The sequence below is a fragment of the Artemia franciscana genome, chromosome 1 (genome assembly GCF_032884065.1).
Source record: "Artemia franciscana chromosome 1, ASM3288406v1, whole genome shotgun sequence".
In the NCBI taxonomy this organism is placed as follows: domain Eukaryota; kingdom Metazoa; phylum Arthropoda; class Branchiopoda; order Anostraca; family Artemiidae; genus Artemia; species Artemia franciscana.
The window spans coordinates 10,150,760-10,170,574 of record NC_088863.1 but is presented as its reverse complement, the minus strand read 5'-3'; the positions used below and the strand labels follow the sequence as shown (position 1 = coordinate 10,170,574).

Below are 19,815 nucleotides of genomic sequence, written 5' to 3'. Positions count from 1 at the left end.
AGCTTCAATCTTCAAAATGTGGAATTTCGCATTTTTTTTTTCAATAGAAACATCGTCGATGCATGCTTATTTGTTTTGTTTTTTCAAATGTTTATTTGTTTATATTTATTTGTTATAAAACTAATATTATATTTATGTTTGTTTAAATTAAATATTTGTTTAAATTTATGCGGGGACAAGGCAGACAGCCTCCAACACTTCCCTTACGATTTCTTCCCTTATCCCAGTTTCAAAATGAGTCCAAATGTACCGGTCAACACCAAACCAGGGGATCTCTTTCTAGCTAGGTTCGCAGGCTACCCATAATGGCCAGTTCGGATTCTGGAGTCTGTCCCCACTTCAAAAGGACCTAAAAAGTATCACGTTTTCTGCTATGGAAAAAACATGATCGCCAATTAGTTACTTCTGAGCAGCTTGTCAGTTATAAAGATAATGTAACGGAAGCTTCAGCCAAGAAAACAAGAGGAGTAGATACTGCATTTGATGAATTACGTGATTATCCGGATGTTTATAAACAGTATCTGAAGGATTCAAATGCTGCTGCTGATTGTGCAGCAGAATTGCGAAATCTTGTTAATACTACCGAGCAGGATTTGCTCGCTACAAAGAAAAATTTATCAGAGGCAATTGAAAAGAAAATAGCCGAAAAACTGAAATCGACCGGGTCAACTCCAGCGGCTAGTACTGCCAAGTTTCCGACAGAGACCATGGTTTCAGAAATACACGATGCGATCATTATAGAATTTAGCCAAAAGTTTAACATCATTGAAAAACAGCTCAAAAGTTACTTGGATGCTATTGAAATCCTTGAGAACAGGGTAACTAAACTAGAGGCGAAAGTTGACGATTATGAGCAGGAAGCTAAGCTAGATTCTCTTTTATTTAACGGTGTGAAACAGAACCCATCGCAAAATCTAAATCTAGCTATTAATCATATCATACGTGACCAAATGGGCCTGTCTAGTATCGCAAATTCCGATGTTGTGAGTGTTCACCGGTTCCGTCTGGGTTCTAGTAACTCACAAAGACCGGACAAGGTCCGGTCATCAAAACTCCACATATGTCATCACAAACTCCACATATATCACAAACAGGGGTAGGGCTACCTTTCCATGTATGGAAGAATACATTTGGTTGTGGGATGTTCTATTTACAGTCGAAAAATCGTTCTAGTTATTTTTATATCTTCATGAATAGAATCTGAGGGAGGGGGTTATAACCATATAAATGCAAAAATTGGGCAATGGGAACTTTTTAGAAAAGGCTCTTTTCTAATGCCATTCGCATTGTTTAAACTTTCTTCGCAAAAAAACACTACACTTTCTGCCCATGAATCACTTTTGTAAAAAGTCGTTTGTACTATATGTATTCCCGAGTCGAAGTCAGCCAACTACTCCTCACAAGGCTTGCAGGTGATTCTTTGTCTATTCCCCAATTTCGATACAAATAAATGTTGTCACCTAATCCATGCACTGGGATTAGAGTACCTTCTAGGTTGATATTATCGGCACTCTTTACCGGGGGGGGGGGAATAAGACCTATTCTCAGGAATCTACTGAGTGCAGGTTCATCTCTGGGTAAAAACCTAGAATTAATATCCTGAGCTTCCAAAATTTCCTGGTGTATAATCAAGGAAATACTTGATCAATAAATGTAAAGTAGAGATGCCGCTATCTGTGGGCTGAATACGCATTGGGGAAGAGGGAACGTTGATGAACGGGGCGCTCAAGGAGCGCGCTCAGAAAAGAAAAAAAACAACAAAAATCATGAGTTGTTAATTGATTTCACAAGAATGAAATTTAACTAAAGCGCCCTTTCAATCAAAACACATCGCTAATGGTATTCTCACCCCCTTCAGGTGTCTTTGAAGGTCTAATTGAACTAATAAATGATGAAACTTCACATTCGGATGTCATTTCCGTTTTTTGGACTTGAGAAAATAGTAAAGAATCACTCAATTAAAAAAAAACTTTAAAAAAAACTTAGTTCGAGCTTTTTCCTCCTTTTCCTTTCTTTTTCCCAGGAAAAGGGGAGCACCTAAACAAGCGACTTCAAGCGACCTTGGATATATTAATAAGTAAACATTTCTCAACATTTTGGTGCCACATTTCTGTTGCTCAAGTGCCTAGGTCTCACCTTTTTTTCTATCTTCACTGAACTGGAGCCCGACGAATTACCTCTGTAAGATCCTCCTACTACAGAAAATATCCTCTTGCAGAAAATTCCAGCAGAAAATTCCCCCCCCCCTAGAAAATTCTCTCTGCATGTAAAATTGAGCTCATTTTCTCTTCTCCCTTGGTCGGTAACCAAGCTTTGCAAGACGCAGCCAAATATATTACTATTTGTCGGATGAAGCATCTCAACAAAGGAAGCTGTCAATCAAAATTTTTGACAAGACTTGATAATTGGTGCTATTTTAAGTTTTGACAACCGACGGTCTCTAGAGAATTAAAAGACAGAAGGCTAACCTAACTTCAATTTTGAAGCTTGATTTTTTCAAGTTTACTTAATCACGGCCTTAAATGCTTTTAGGGAAAAACAGTTAAATAAAAAGTGTAATTATGTTGCAAGCAGAATGAAACAATACACAGTAAATTTTAAGCGACAAGGATTCCTGGCAAAGGGATCAATTTATTTAATCAATAATATATTTAAATATTATGCTTCTAATCTTAAAAGAAAATTAAATTCAAACCAAAATTACAGAAAGTTATATTGCTTTCGTAAGTTTTAATAGATATAGACTCGTCCTTATGCAATTTCTTATGCCTTAGAATAGTTTATAAAACTAGTAGGAATATTCAAAAATCCTCCTGCCTACTTAGATACTACGTTTTGACTTTATAACAGCCTCTTTAATAACAGGACAATTCTCCCCCTCGAACTCAAGTGCCGTATATATTCCGACAATAAAATAAAAATATGATAATGAAAGATAAACAAAATTTAAACTTACCATCCAGCTGTTAAATTGACCCTCTTTATTTTTATTGTCTTATTCAACCAAGCAAAATGAACAGGTTAAAAAAAAAATTGCCAGAAGAGACTCTTATCAAATAATTTGTGATAAGAACCTGGAGGTAAAAAGTGACCTGGATCAATATTCACCAAAATAAAAATGAATTTTTCCTGACAATTGCTACACTAGCAGTATTGACTTTTTATGCTGATTCTAAATATAGAAAAGTCTTTAAGTTTATTCGTACCAACCCAAAACCAATTATTTCAGAAAACATACCTTATTTTTGAAGAAATCAGAAACAACCCCAAAAATACAAGCGGTCTTACTGAAAATCCTGTCATTAGATGCGTCATATCAGAGAACCTAACAGTAGAGACTCTCTAGCTTCAACCTTCAAAATGCAGAATTTTGATTTTTTTTTTTCGGAAGAAACGTAGTCAATGCATGTTAATTTGTTTATTTTTTTTCAAGGAGTGATTGTATGAAATCGAAGGTCCAAGATAATTGGGAAGGAGCTCATTTAAACGTAAATTTAAAACTCTATTTTAAGTGACCATACAGATTGGGTCAAGGGAAATTCTTGTTTTCTGCCGTTTTAGGGCACCGAACTACGGCTTTACATCGAAGATGACAAATTTACAATCTATTTGCTACCTGCAATCTACCTGCTTTAATTTAAGAAAAGAAAAGACGGTCATTTGTTAGAAAGTAATCATTTTTTTTGGGGGGGGGTAAATATTGTGTTTTTTTGTTTTTAGTTTTTTTAGTTTTTACCTTTTTTAGTTTTTTTAGTTTTTTTAGATTTTTAGCTTTTTTAGTTATTTTATTAGTTTTTAGTTTTTTTTTGTAGTTTTTGCCTTTTTTTAGTTTTTTCAGTTTTTTTTAGTTTTTAGTTTTTTACCTTTTTTTTAGTTTTTTAGCTTTTTTAGTTTTTTTTTTGTTTTTAGTTTTTTTTTGTAGTTTTTACCTTTTTTAGTTTTTTTTCTTCTTTTATTTTAGTGTGAAATAATTCAGACGTCATATGCGGACAAACACGACGTCACTCGACAGACAGACAGACAGACATAACCCACAAACAACTTATATATATATATATATATATATATATATATATATATATATATATATATATATATATATATATATATATATATATATATATATATATATATATATATATATATATATATATATATATCTATATATATAAAAATAAGTTGTTTGTGTGTTATGTCTGTCTGTCGAGTGACGTCATGTCATCATGTTGTCATGTTGTCATGAAGTTAGTTGTCGTCATGTTTGTTATGACGATGACGTCATTAAAAGTATTTAAGAAAATCGTTCAAAGACACATTTTTAACTGTAAGAAGATCGTGGACGGAAAAATATTTAATCGTAAAATGACTGAAGAACCTACAAGGGCAACAGACACACAACTTTTGAGTTACGTCATGTCATCATGTCGTCATGTCGTAATGAAGTTAGTTGTCGTCATATTCGTTATGACGATGAGGTCATTAAAAGTATTTAAGAAAATCGTTCTTAGACAAATTCTTAATTTTAAGAAGATCGTGGACGGAAAAATGTTTAATTGTAAAATGACTGAAGAGCCTACAATGGCAACAGACACACAACTATATATATATATATATATATATATATATATATATATATATATATATATATATATATATATATATATATATATATATATATATATATATATATATATATATATATATATATATATATATATATATATATATATATATATATATATATATATATATATATATATATATATATATATATATATATATATATGATTTGAAGTTTGAGTTGATTATGATTATGTTGTGATTTTTAATGGAATGTATATTTTTACTTGTTATTGCCGTACGTCTACAAAACTGTAAAGTTTTTCTTGGTACGGCAGCATTTTGTGAAAGATGTGTTTTGGTTTCGTATGTGATGAAAATAAATAAATAGATTTAAAATTCTAAGAAACTAATTGATTTAAAATTATTAATAACTTTATTTTAGGCTTTCCCGTTTCAAAAAAAGTAATGTCGCACGGTGGCAGTAATGGATTCAACCAAGTTCATTCGCTTTATTTGTAGTGAAATTAAACAAAAAAAAAGTTTTTTTAAATGAAAGTAAGGAGCGACATTAAAACTTCAAACGAATAGAAATTACTCCGCCTATGAAAGGGGCTTTTCCTCCTCAACAACCCGGTCTTTACGCTAAAGTTTGACTCTTTCTCTTAACTCTACGTTATAAAACAGTAAAAAACTTTAGCGTAAAGAGCGGAGCGTTGAGGAGGAAAAGCCCCTTTCATATACGGATAATTTCTGTTCGTTTTATGTTTTAATGTCGCTCCTACTTTCATTTAAAAAACTTATTTTTTTTTGTTTAATTTCTGGACGTTTTTGAATTAATGCATGTTTTGATCTTGGCTCTCTGCTATCTGTGCATGGGAGAGGACCTAGGTGCCTTCAATTTTTTTGATCTCTTAAAAACGGCACTAGAACTTTGATTTATGTTAGATTGAGCCTTCTCGCAACATTCTAGGACCACTGGGTCGATAAGATCACCCCTGAAAAAAAACACGCAAAAAACAACAAATAAACACGCATCTGTGATCTGTCTTCTGGCAGAAAATACAAATTCCACATTTTTGTAGATTGGAGCTTGAAACTTCTACAGCAGGGTTCTCTGCTTCTCTGATTCGCTGCATCTGATGGTGTTATTTTCATAAATAAGGCAAATTTTCTCAGGCTTGTAACTTTTGATGGATAAGATTAAACTTCATGAAACTTAAATATTGAAAATCAGATGAAAATGCAATTCTTTTGATGTAACTATTGGAATCAAAATTCCGTTTTTTTCAATTCTGGTTACTATTGAGCCGGTTCGCTCCTTACTACACTTCCTTACCACGAACTGTTTTGATATGAGACTTTATTATTATGTTCAGCTTAGACCAAAACCTAATAACTGTGTCCTTGGGGACGACTTAATCCCCCAGAGTCCCCAGGGGAGGGGCTGCAAGTTAAAACTTTGACCATTGTCTACATTTAGTAATGGTTATTATGAAGTGTACAACGTTTTCAGTTATACTTTTTCGCGTTGGGGTGGGGGTAGGTCGGGGGAGGGGGTACGTGGAAGGATCTTTCCATAGAGGAATTTATCATGAGGGAAGATAATTTCCATGATGGGAGTGCAGGATTTTCTAGCATTATTAAAAAAAAAAAACAAAGAAACAAATATGTATTTTTTTCAACTAGAAGTAATGAGCTGCAGTAAAACTGAAAACGAACATAAAATATTCCGCATATAAGGGGTTCATCTCCTCCACAATACCTTTCTCTTTACGCAGTATTTTTAAAATTTCAACTATTTATTCTTTAAGCTTGGTGATTCAGGGGTCATTCATAAAGATTTGGGACAAAATTCTAGCTTTAGTGTAAAGAGCGAGGTATTGACGAAATTTAAATTTCATTTATTTATTCATGTGCGGTGTGCCAAAATCAAAACATGCATTAATTCAAAAATGAGTCTTCAGATAAAAATAAATAGGGGTTGAGCTCAAGGAGTTAGGAATTTATCACAAATCTCTTCACTTGGACTAAGCTTGAGTAAGGATGCTGCAGGGTGATTGTTCTCTTCCTATTGTAATGAAAATCATTTTATTTACCAAGGAACTTCACATCATCCTTTAAACAGAATTAGTGGTGTTTATGTTTATCTAGTTTTTATATAGCAAAATTAGAGATAAAAAACTCATTAAGGCGAATGATTCTATGAACAGTTTCAAACCAGAGAAAACATGCCCGATTTTAGAGAAAGGGAAAAGCAACCTAAAACGGTTAAGTTTATTGGATGAAAATGAAACCACCAACTTCAGAACATAAGAAAACTAAACTGTACATTTTTTAGTCCACATTATCAAATATGTGAAATTCTCATCCCTGTTTTCTTTTCAAGTTTTTTTTCTCTTCTCATCTGTAGGCTTGTATCCTCTTGAATTTATTAGCGTGTATAACTCCATGTGCTGTTATTTTGTTATTTTGTCCAAATGCACCAATGATTCCACTAACAAAGCAAATATGGGTCCTACATAAAACAATAGAAACAAAAGAATTAAGAAGACATATGCAAGGGTGGCAGCAGAAAATTTTTCAATGGGGGGGGGATGGCTGCCAAAATAGTAGTGGTGGTTGGATGACAGGGGATATATATTTCAGGCTATTGTTTTCGTAGGAATAAGTAGGTTTTAAAATACTTTTAGGGAAAAAATTTCAAATAAAAAGTGCAATTAAATTGCAAGCAAAATGAAACAAAATACAGTAAATTTTAAGCGACAAGGGTTTCTGGCAAAGAGATAAATTTATTTAATCAAAAATATATTTAAATATTTTGAATCTAATCTTAGAAGAATTTCATATTCACACCAAAATTACAGAAAGATTAATTGCTTCCATAGGTTATAGCAGATGTAGACTTGTCCTTATGCAATTTTCTATGCCTTAGAATAGTTTGAATAAACAGTAAAGATACTCAAAAATCATCCCGCCTACATAGATACCACGTTTTGACTTTATAACGGCCATTTAAAATGTACCTCTTTTATAACAGGACAATTTTCCCCCTCGAACTTAAATCCCTTATATATTCAGACATTAAAAAAAAATATAATAGTCAAAGATAAACAAAATTTAAACTTACTATCCAGTTGTCAAATTGACCCTCTTTATTTTATTGTCCTATTCAACTAAATAAAATGAACAGGTTCAAAAAATGTTTCGTCACAATAGAATCTTATCAAATAACTTGTGATAAAAATCGAGAAGTAAAAAGTGACTTGGATTCACCAAAAAAAAAATGGAATTCTCATGACAATTGCTACACCAGAAGTATTCACTTTTTATTTTGATTCTAAATATATAAAGTTCTTTCAGTTTGTTGTTACCAACCCAAAACCAAAAATCTTTGAAAATATACCTGGTTTTTAAAAAAGCAGAAACACCCCAGAAAATACAAGCAGTGTAATTGAAAATCCCTTTATTAGATACATCATGTAAGAGAACTCTACCGTAGAGACCTTCAAGCTTACACCCCGCTCCTTACGCTAAAGTTTTTTATTGTTTTAAAAAGTAGAGTTACGAGAAAGAATCAAACTTTAGCGCAAGGAGCGGAGTGTCGAGGAGGAAAAGCCCCTTTCATATACGGAGTAATTTCTCTTCGTTTTAAGTTTTAGTGTCGCTCCTTACTTTCATTTCAAAAAACTTGTTTTTTTTATTTAATTTCTGAAAGTTTCTGAATTAATACATGTCTGATTTTGGCTCTCCGTACATAAATTATTAAAATGAAATTTGTATATTAATTCTTTTTTTTGGCTAAATGGCTTTCTCTTAGTTTTGATCAGACGATTTTGAGAAATAAGGGGTGGGGAAGGAGGTCTAGTTGCCCACCAATTTTTCGGTTAATTAAAAAGGCAACTAGATCTTTTATTTTTAACGAACGTTTTTATTAGTAAAAAAAAAACGTAACTTAAGAATTAACTTACGTAACAAACTTTTATATTCTTATATTTTTGATTATATATATGAGGGGGTTGGTCCCCTCGTTAATACCTCGCTCTTCACACTAAATCTTGTTTTATCCCAATTCTTTAAGAATGACCCCTGAATCAGAAAGGCCGTAGAATAAATAGTTGAAATTATTTAAAACATTTTTAGCATAAACAGTGAAGTGTTTATCTCCTCCTAAATACCTCGCTCTTTATGCTAAAGTATTTTTAGAACCCCTCATATGCGTAATAATCTCTGTTCCTTTTTAAGTTTTAATGCTTCTCCTTACTTTCAATTGAAAAAACATTTTCATGTTTATATTTTCATTGTTTTTTTTTATAGTAATGCTAGAAAGTCCTGTGCCCTTTTCATTGAATTTCTCTTCCCCCATGAAATATTCCTCCAAGGAAAGATCCTCCCATATACCCCCCTCCCTTGAACCCCACACCCAAACCAAAAAAATCCCCCTGATAACGTCGGTACACTTCCCAGTAACCATTACTGTATGTAAACATTGGTCAAAGTTTGTAACTTGCAGCCCCTCCCCCAGGGACTGTGGGGGGTAAGTCATCCCCAAAGACATAGTTATTATGGTTTTCGACTATGCGAAACAAAATGGCTATCTCAAAATTTTGATCCGTTGACTTTGGGAAAAAAATGAGCGTGGGAGGGGGCCTAGGTGCCCTCCAATTTTTTTGGTCACTTAAAAAGGGCACTAGAACTTTTCATTTCCGTTAGACTGAGCCCTCTTGCAACACTCTAGGACCACTTGGTCGATACGATGACCCCTGGGGAAAAAAAAAAACAAACAAAAAAACAAATAAACACGCACCCGTGATTTGTCTTCTGGCAAAAAATACGAAATTCCACATTTTTGTAGATTGGACCTTGAAATTTTTGCTATAGGGTTCTCTGATACGCTGAATGCGATGGTGTAATTTTCGTTAAGATCCTATGACTTTTAGGGGGTGTTACCCCCTATTTTCCAAAATAAGGCAAATTTTCTCAGGCTCGTAACTTTTGATGACAAAGACTAAATTTGATGAAACTTATATATTTGAAATCAGCATAAAAATCCGATTCTTTTGATATATCTTTTAGCATCGAAATTCCGTTTTTTAGAGTTTCGTTTACTATTGAGCCGGGTCGCTCCTTACTACAGTTCGTTACCACGAACTGTTTGATGAAATTACACTACGCTTAGTGATCTATAGTTGCGTATCAGATATATTGAGGGGGGGGATTAATTGTTTGGGTGGGTGTAGGGCAGTTTCCTAAAGTTCATTTTAATGTACAAACTGCTTTCTATTCATGACGCTTCAGATAAATATTGAAAGAGGTAGGGGGAGTAAGAATTAATTAAAATATTCCTCTATATAGCTAAAATGTTATGTTCCAATATCTACCAGTACAGAGGTAGGACAGGCTGGTCAGGTCATCATCGGCCCCGCTAGGGAATTTCTTTGGGGTGGCAAATACTACTAGGAACTTAGTTTTCAGCAATTTTAAATGGTAATATTTTTCTTTTTTCATTTATATGAAGTTCTTCAATGTATTTAAACAAATGTATACAATGTTTTTATCGATAAGAATATCCTATTGTAGAGGTTATAATGGCTTCAGTTATGTAGAAGATCAAAAATGTCACATAATTTTCATACATACAAACAACAATACTCCTCTTCACCTTACCGAAACTCGTTTGTAGTAATCGAGGGAAGGCTATGTCCGGAGCCTCTAATATAAACAAGGACTCTACCAAAATTACTATTCATCACCAAATATTTTAGTATGTTTAAATTTTATCCAACATTGAAGTTGTAAATTTAAACGAAGGATGGTACTAATCAACGCACGTTTACTGATTTACACATTTAAAAAGGAATTAACCAGGGATTTAAGGGACCAGTACCTTAAGTTAGAGAAAAATTTTCTGATCTTTGAAAAACGGGGGGAAGACCCCCTTGAAGTCATAAGATTTTAATATAAGTCACACCACTAGATTAAATGTATAAAGGAAATACTCTCTGCTGAGAGGTTTTCGCATGGGGAGAATTTTTTATGGAAAGGGAAGGTTCCAGAGAGCGAAATTTTCAGGAGAAATTTTACGCTGGGTTAATTTGCTAGAATTTCTATGCGAAATTTGTTTATATGTCTGGCTTTGTCTTTAACGATTCAAATTTATTTATTTGTTTTTTTTCCAAGATGTGATTGTATCAAACCGATTGTCCAAGATAATGGAGAGGGAGCTCATTCAAACGTAAATTTAAAACTCTGTTTTAAGTGACCATACAGAGTGCGTCAGGGGAAAGCCTTTTTTTCTGCTATTTTGGGGCATCAAACTACGACTTTACATATAACATGACGAATTTTTTGACCTATTTAAAATTCTACTAAGCTAATTGATTTATAAGTGTCAGTACCTAGATTTTAGGCTTCCCAGTTTCAAAGAAAGTAATGCCAGGTGGATGTACTGGAGTCAACCAAGTTGAATCGCTTTAATTGCAGTGAAATTAGGCTACGTTTGGTGATTTGCAATTGTATATCAGCTATAAGTAGGGGGGGGGGTGAGTAATCGTATAGGTGGGTGTAGGGCAGCTTCCTAAAAAGTACATTTTAAAGGACAAACTGCTTCCTCTTTATTGGGCTTAAGATTAATATTGAAATAGGAAGGGGGTGTAGGAATACATTAAAATATTTCTTTATACAGCTAAAATTTCATATTCCCATTTGTATCGGTACAGAGGTTGAATAGGCAGGGCAGGTCATCATCAGCCCCGCTAGGAAATTTCTTTGGGGTGTCAAATATTGCTAGGAACTTAGTTTCCAGCATTTTTAAATGGCAATATTACAATGTTATTATCGATAAGAAAATCCTACTGTAGAGGTTTTAATGGCTTCAGTTATATAGAAAATCAAAAGTCACACAGAAATTCCATCCATACAAACAATAATACTCCTTTTAATCCCACCGAAATTTGTTTGCAGTAATATTAACAAGGACTCTTTACCAAAATTACTATTCATCACCAAATTTTTAAGTATACTTAAATTTTATCCAAAATTGAAATTGTAAATGTAAACAAAATACGGTACTAATCAACGCACATTTATGGATTTACACATTATAAATACAATTAACCAGGGATTTAAGGAACCAGTACCTTAAATTAGAGAAAAAATTTCTGATTTTTGAAAAAAAGATGGGAGAAGACCCCCTTAAAGTCGTAGAATTTTAATGAAAATGTCACCATCAGATTCAGTGTATGAAAAAACCCTGCTGATGAAGTTTCAAGCTTATTTCTGCAAAAATTTGGAATTTTGTAATTTTTGCCAGAAGAAATATCACGGATACTTGTTTATTTGTTTTTTCCAAGGGGTGATCGTAATGACCCCCTGTTGACCCCCCCCCCCTGTTGGTGCCCATGGATATCTATATATATAAAAACTAGCTGTTGGGGTGGCGCTTCGCGCCACCCCAACACCTAGATGGTGGGGGCGCTTCGCGCCCCCCCCCAAGCCCCCCCGCGCGCGTAAGTCGTTACGCGCCATAATAGTTACGCGCCATTGTAGTTGTGTCCCTATGTCCCACCTGTGAATATAGATATATATATATATATATATATATATATATATATATATATATATATATATATATATATATATATATATATATGGTTTTAACTACGTAAAACTTGCGAATATACAACATTCTTTGCTGTCCCATTGTCTTTGCATATAAATAGATTGTCAGGTTTACCGACTCTTGAACATGCAACATATAATGGTCCATGGGAAAACAATCTGTATTCAGATCTATACCTCATGATTCTAATGATTGCCCTTGAGCTTTGTTGATGGTGATTGCTAATCGACCATTCCCTGTCCCGGTGTCCCGGTCGTCATTTATATCCCCCTGTTTCCCCCGGTGTCCCCGTTGTAGTTGTGTCCCTGTGTCCCGGTCGTCATTTATATTCCCTGTGTCCCGGTCGTCATTTGTATCCCGGTGTCCCGGTCTGTATATACATTCGTTTTTTAGTTTTGTTTTTCTCCTTTATTTTTTTCCTTTTTTTTCTTTTTTAGTTTATATAGATTTTTAGATTTTTTAGTTTTTTTATTAGTTTTTAGTTTTTTTTTCTTTTTAGTTTTTTTGTAGTTTTTACCTTCTTTTTAGTTTTGTTAGTTTTTTTTTTACTTATGTCCTGGTCGTCATTTATACTCCCTGTGTCCCGGTGCTTTGTTGATTGCTAATCGAACATTCCTTTTGTCTCGTCATTTATTTTTTCTTTTTTAGTTCTTTTAGTTTTTACCTTTTTTAGTTTTTTTTAGTTTTTTAGATGAAAATTTTTTTTAGTTTTTTCCTTTTTTTCTTTTTAGTTTTTTATTGGTTTTTACCTTTATTTTAGCTTATTTTTCAGTTTTTTCCTTTTTTTTATTTTTTATTTTTTTTTTAGTTTTTTACCTTTTTTTAGTTTTTTTATTTTTTTTAGTTTTTTAGCTTTTTTACTTTTTTTATTAGTTTTTAGTTTTTTTTGTAGTTTTTGCCTTTTTTTAGTTTTTTCAGTTTTTTTTTTGTTTTTTATTGGTTTTTACCTTTATTTTTGCTTATTTTTCAGTTTTTTCCTTTTTTTTAGTTTTTTTTTAGTTTTTAGTTTTTTTAGTTTTTTACCTTTTTTTAGTTTTTTTAGTTTTTTTAGTTTTTTAGCTTTTTTATTTTTTTTATTAGTTTTTAGTTTTTTTTGTAGTTTTTGCCTTTTTTAGTTTTTTTAGTTTTTTAGCTTTTTTATTTTTTTTATTAGTTTTTAGTTTTTTTTGTAGTTTTTGCCTTTTTTTAGTTTTTTTAGTTTTTTAGCTTTTTTATTAGTTTTTAGTTTTTTTTTGTAGTTTTTGCCTTTTTTTAGTTTTTTTCTTTTTAGTTTTTTTTGTAGTTTTTACTTTCTTTTAGTTTTGTTAGTTTTTTTTTACTTATGTCCTGGTCGTCATTTATACTCCCTGTGTCCCGGTGCTTTGTTGATTGCTAATCGAACATTCCTTTTGTCCTGGTCGCTTTCTCTTTGAGTGTCGTCATTTATTTTTTTCTTTTTTAGTTCTTTTAGTTTTTACCTTTTTTAGTTTTTTAGATGAAAATTTTTTTTAGTTTTTTCCTTTTTTTCTTTTTAGTTTTTTATTGGTTTTTACCTTTATTTTAGCTTATTTTTCAGTTTTTTCCTTTTTTTATTTTTTTTTATTTTTTATTTTTTTTTAGTTTTTTACCTTTTTTTAGTTTTTTTTAGTTTTTTTAGTTTTTTAGCTTTTTTACTTTTTTTATTAGTTTTTAGTTTTTTTGTAGTTTTTGCCTTTTTTTAGTTTTTTCAGTTTTTTTTTTTAGTTTTTTATTGGTTTTTACCTTTATTTTAGCTTATTTTTCAGTTTTTTCCTTTTTTTTTAGTTTTTTTAGTTTTTAGTTTTTTTAGTTTTTTACCTTTTTTTAGTTTTTTTAGTTTTTTAGCTTTTTTATTTTTTTTATTAGTTTTTAGTTTTTTTTTTGTAGTTTTTGCCTTTTTTTAGTTTTTTTAGTTTTTTAGCTTTTTTATTAGTTTTTAGTTTTTTTTGTAGTTTTTGCCTTTTTTTAGTTTTTTTAGCTTTTTAGCTTTTTTATTTTTTTTATTAGTTTTTAGTTTTTTTTGTAGTTTTTGCCTTTTTTTAGTTTTTTCAGTTTTGACGTCACCTGATCCAGTTTTTTCAGGTGACGTCACCTGATCCATCCACAGACAGACAACTTATTTTTATATATATAGATAAGTTGTCTGTTTGTGTGTGGGTCTGTCTGTCGGGTGACGTCATGTTTGTTTGTCGACTGACGTCATGTTTTCAACTGACGAAATTACAGACCGGGACATCGGGACATAAATGACGACCGGGACACCGGCACATAGGGAATATAAATGACGACACTCAAAGAGAAAGTGACCGGGACAAAAGGAATGTTCGATTAGCAATCACTATCAACAAAGCACCGGGACACAAATAACGACCGAGACACAGGGAGTATAAATGACGACCAGGACATAAGTAAAAAAAAACTAAAAAAATTAAAAAAAAGGTAAAAACTACAAAAAAAACTAAAAAGAAAAAAAACTGAAAACTAATAAAAAAACTAAAAAAGCTAAAAAACTAATATAAATGACGCCCGGGACACTCAAAGAGAAATCACAGACTGGGACACCGGGACACAAATGACGACCGGGACACAGGGAATATAAATGACGACCGGGACACAGGGACAAAACTACAAAGGGGACGCCGGGGGGCACAGGGGGATATATAAATGACGATGGCGACACAGGGAATGGTCGATTAGCAATCACCATCAACAAAGCTCAAGGGCAATCATTAGAATCATGAGGTATAGATCTGAATACGGATTGTTTTCCCATGGACCATTATATGTTGCATGTTCAAGAGTCGGTAAACCTGACAATCTATTTATATGCACAGACAATGGGACAGCAAAGAATGTTGTATATTCGCAAGTTTTACGTAGTTAAAAACATATATATATATATATTATATATATATATATATATATATATATATATATATATATATATATATTTTATATATATATATATACATATATATATATATATATATATATATATATATATATATATATATATATATATATACTAGCTGTTGGGGTGGCGCTTCGCGCCACCCCAACACCTAGTTGGTGGGGGCGCTTCGCGCCCCCCCCAAGCCCCCCCGCGCGCGTAAGTCGTTACGCGCCATATTAGTTACGCGCCATTGTAGTTGTGTCCCTATGTCCCACCTGTGAATATAGATAGATATATATATATATATAATATATATATATATATATATATATATATATATATATATATATATATATATATATATATATATATATATATATATATATATATATATATATATATATATATATATATATATATATATATATATATATATGTTTTTAACTACGTAAAACTTGCGAATATACAACATTCTTTGCTGTCCCATTGTCTGTGCATATAAATAGATTGTCAGGTTTACCGACTTTGAACATGCAACATATAATGGTCCATGGGAAAACAATCCGTATTCAGATCTATACCTCATGATTCTAATGATTGCCCTTGAGCTTTGTTGATGGTGATTGCTAATCGACCATTCCCTGAGTCGCCATCGTCATTTATATATCCCCCTGTGCACCCCGGCGTCCCCTTTGTAGTTATGTCCCTGTGTCCCGGTCGTCATTTATATTCCCTGTGTCCCGGTCGTCATTTGTGTCCCGGTGTTCCAGTCTGTGATTTCTCTTTGAGTGTCCCGGGCGTCATTTATATTCCTTGTGTCCCGGTGTCCCGGTCGTCATTTATATCCCCCTGTGCCCCCCGGCGTCCCCATTGTAGTTGTGTCCCTGTGTCCCGGTCTATTTTTTATATTTATTAATATTTTTTTAGTTTTCTTTTTCTCTTATTTTTCAGTTTTTTCCTTTTTTTTAGTTATTTCTTTTTTAGTTTTTAGTTTTTTTTTGTTTTTTACCTTTTTTTAGTTTTTTTAGTTTTTTTAGTTTTTTAGCTTTTTTAGTTTTTTTATTAGTTTTTAGTTTTTTTTTAGTTTTTGCCTTTTTTTAGTTTTTTCAGTTTTTTTTAGTTTTAGTTTTTTACCTTTTTTTAGTTTTTTTTTAGTTTTTTAGCTTTTTTAGTTTTTTTTTTTTTTTTATTTTTTTTGTAGTTTTTACCTTTTTTAGTTTTTTTTCTTCTTTTGTATTAGTGTGAAATAATTCAGACGTCATATGCGGACAAACACGACGTCACTCGACAGACAGACAGACAGACATAACCCACAAACAACTTATTTTTATATATATTTATTCATATTTTTTTAGTTTTCTTTTTCTCTTTTATTTTTCAGTTTTTTCCTTTTTTTTAGTTTTTTTCTTTTTTAGTTTTTAGTTTTTTTTAGTTTTTTACCTTTTTTTAGTTTTTTTTAGTTTTTTTAGTTTTTTAGCTTTTTTAGTTTTTTTATTAGTTTTTATTTTTTTTGTAGTTTTTGCCTTTTTTTATTTTTTTCAGTTTTTTTTAGTTATTAGATTTTTACCTTTTTTTATTTTTTTTTTAGTTTTTTAGCTTTTTTAGTTTTTTTTTCTTTTTAGTTTTTTGTAGTTTTTACCTTTTTTAGTTTTTTTCTTCTTTTGTATTAGTGTGAAATAATTCAGACGTCATATGCGAACAAACATGACGTCACCTGATCCACAGATCCACACACAGACAACTTATTTTTATATATATAGACTAGCTGTTGGGGTGGCGCTTCGCGCCACCCCAACACCTAGTTGGGGGGGGGGCGCTTCGCGCCCCCCCCAAGCCCCCCCCGCGCGCGTAAGTCGTTACGCGCCATAATAGTTACGCGCCATTGTAGTTGTGTCCCTATGTCCCACATATATATATATATATATATATATATATATATATATATATATATATATATATATATATATATATATATATATATATATATATATATATATATATATATATATATATATATATATATATATATATATATATATATATATATATATATATATATATATATATATATATATATATATATATATATATATATATATATATATATATATATATATATATGGTTTTAACTACGTAAAACTTGCGAATATACAACATTCTTTGCTGTCCCATTGTCTTTGCATATAAATAGATTGTCAGGTTTACCGACTCTTGAACATGCAACATATAATGGTCCATGGGAAAACAATCTGTATTCAGATCTATACCTCATGATTCTAATGATTGCCCTTGAGCTTTGTTGATGGTGATTGCTAATCGACCATTCCCTGTCCCGGTGTCCCGGTCGTCATTTATATCCCCCTGTTTCCCCCGGTGTCCCCGTTGTAGTTATGTCCCTGTGTCCCGGTCGTCATTTATATTCCCTGTGTCCCGGTCGTCATTTGTATCCCGGTGTCCCGGTCTGTATATACATTCGTTTTTTAGTTTTGTTTTTCTCCTTTATTTTTTTCCTTTTTTTCTTTTTTAGTTTATTTAGATTTTTAGATTTTTTAGTTTTTTTATTAGTTTTTAGTTTTTTTTTTCTTTTTAGTTTTTTTGTAGTTTTTACCTTCTTTTTAGTTTTGTTAGTTTTTTTTTTTACTTATGTCCTGGTCGTCATTTATACTCCCTGTGTCCCGGTGCTTTGTTGATTGCTAATCGAACATTCCTTTTGTCCTGGTCGCTTTCTCTTTGAGTGTCGTCATTTATTTTTTTTCTTTTTTAGTTCTTTTAGTTTTTACCTTTTTTATTTTTTTTTTTAGTTTTTTAGATGAAATTTTTTTTTAGTTTTTTCCTTTTTTTCTTTTTAGTTTTTTATTGGTTTTTACCTTTATTTTAGCTTATTTTTCAGTTTTTTCCTTTTTTTTAGTTTTTTTATTTTTTATTTTTTTTTAGTTTTTTACCTTTTTTTACCTTCTTTTTAGTTTTGTTAGTTTTTTTTTTTACTTATGTCCTGGTCTTCATTTATACTCCCTGTGTCCCGGTGCTTTGTTGATTGCTAATCGAACATTCCTTTCGTCCTGGTCGCTTTCTCTTTGAGTGTCGTCATTTATTTTTTTCTTTTTTAGTTCTTTTAGTTTTTACCTTTTTTATTTTTTTTTAGTTTTTAGATGAAAATTTTTTTTAGTTTTTTCCTTTTTTTCTTTTTAGTTTTTTATTGGTTTTTACCTTTATTTTAGCTTATTTTTCAGTTTTTTTCCTTTTTTTTAGTTTTTTTTTTATTTTTTATTTTTTTTAGTTTTTTACCTTTTTTTTAGTTTTTTTGGTTTTTTTAGTTTTTTTAGTTTTTTAGCTTTTTTACTTTTTTTATTAGTTTTTAGTTTTTTATTGGTTTTTACCTTTATTTTAGCTTATTTTTCAGTTTTTTTTAGTTTTTAGTTTTTTACCTTTTTTTAGTTTTTAGTTTTTTTAGTTTTTTAGCTTTTTTATTTTTTTTATTAGTTTTTAGTTTTTTTTGTAGTTTTTGCCTTTTTTAGTTTTTTTAGTTTTTTAGCTTTTTTATTAGTTTTTAGTTTTTTTTGTAGTTTTGCCTTTTTTTAGTTTTTTTAGTTTTTAGCTTTTTATTTTTTTTATTAGTTTTTAGTTTTTTTTGAAGTTAGTTTTTTTAGTTTTTTACCTTTTTTTAGTTTTTTAGTTTTTTTAGTTTTTTAGCTTTTTTATTTTTTTTATTAGTTTTTAGTTTTTTTTGTAGTTTTTGCCTTTTTTTATTTTTTTTTGTTTTTTAGCTTTTTTATTAGTTTTTAGTTTTTTTTGTAGTTTTTGCCTTTTTTAGTTTTTTTAGTTTTTTAGCTTTTTATTTTTTTTATTAGTTTTTAGTTTTTTTTGTAGTTTTTGCCTTTTTTAAGTTTTTTTTTATTTTTTATTTTTTTTAGTTTTTTACCTTTTTTTTAGTTTTTTTAGTTTTTTTAGTTTTAGCTTTTTTACTTTTTTTATTAGTTTTTAGTTTTTTTTGTAGTTTTTGCCTTTTTTTAGTTTTTTCAGTTTTTTTTTTTAGTTTTTTATTGGTTTTTACCTTTATTTTAGCTTATTTTTCAGTTTTTTTCCTTTTTTTTAGTTTTTTTTTGTTTTTAGTTTTTTTAGTTTTTTACCTTTTTTTATTTTTTTTAGTTTTTTAGCTTTTTTATTTTTTTTTATTAGTTTTAGTTTTTTTTTGTAGTTTTTGCCTTTTTTTAGTTTTTTAGCTTTTTTATTAGTTTTTAGTTTTTTTTGTAGTTTTTGCCTTTTTTTAGTTTTTTAGCTTTTTTATTTTTTTTATTAGTTTTTAGTTTTTTTTGAAGTTAGTTTTTTTAGTTTTTTACCTTTTTTAGTTTTTTTAGTTTTTTAGCTTTTTTATTTTTTTTATTAGTTTTTAGTTTTTTTGTAGTTTTTGCCTTTTTTTTAGTTTTTTTAGTTTTTTAGATTTTTTATTAGTTTTTAGTTTTTTTGTAGTTTTTGCCTTTTTTTAGTTTTTTTGCTTTTTTATTTTTTTTATTAGTTTTTATTTTTTTTTGTAGTTTTTGCCTTTTTTAGTTTTTTCAGTTTTGACGTCACCTGATCCAGTTTTTTCAGGTGACGTCACCTGATCCATCCACAGATCCACACACAGACAACTTATTTTTATATATATAGATTTATATTTATATTTTTTATATTTATTAATATTTTTTTAGTTTTCTTTTTCTCTTATTTTTCAGTTTTTTCCTTTTTTTTAGTTTTTTCTTTTTTA

At 30.4% G+C, this 19,815-nt stretch overlaps 1 protein-coding gene and 1 long non-coding RNA gene across 5 annotated transcripts in view; one reads left to right on the top strand and one right to left on the bottom strand.

The window, feature by feature from the left end:
- Positions 1-19,815, top strand: part of LOC136025399 (uncharacterized) — a 597,112-nt gene that overhangs the window by 390,869 nt on the left and 186,428 nt on the right. The gene's annotated exons all lie outside the window — the stretch shown is intronic.
- LOC136025489 (uncharacterized) overlaps positions 17,609-19,815 on the bottom strand; it is a 42,625-nt gene continuing 40,418 nt past the window's right edge. Inside the window, exon 2 of the long non-coding RNA XR_010617108.1 lies at positions 17,609-17,851. This is a non-coding gene — a long non-coding RNA (uncharacterized LOC136025489). The remainder of the gene's footprint in view (positions 17,852-19,815) is intronic.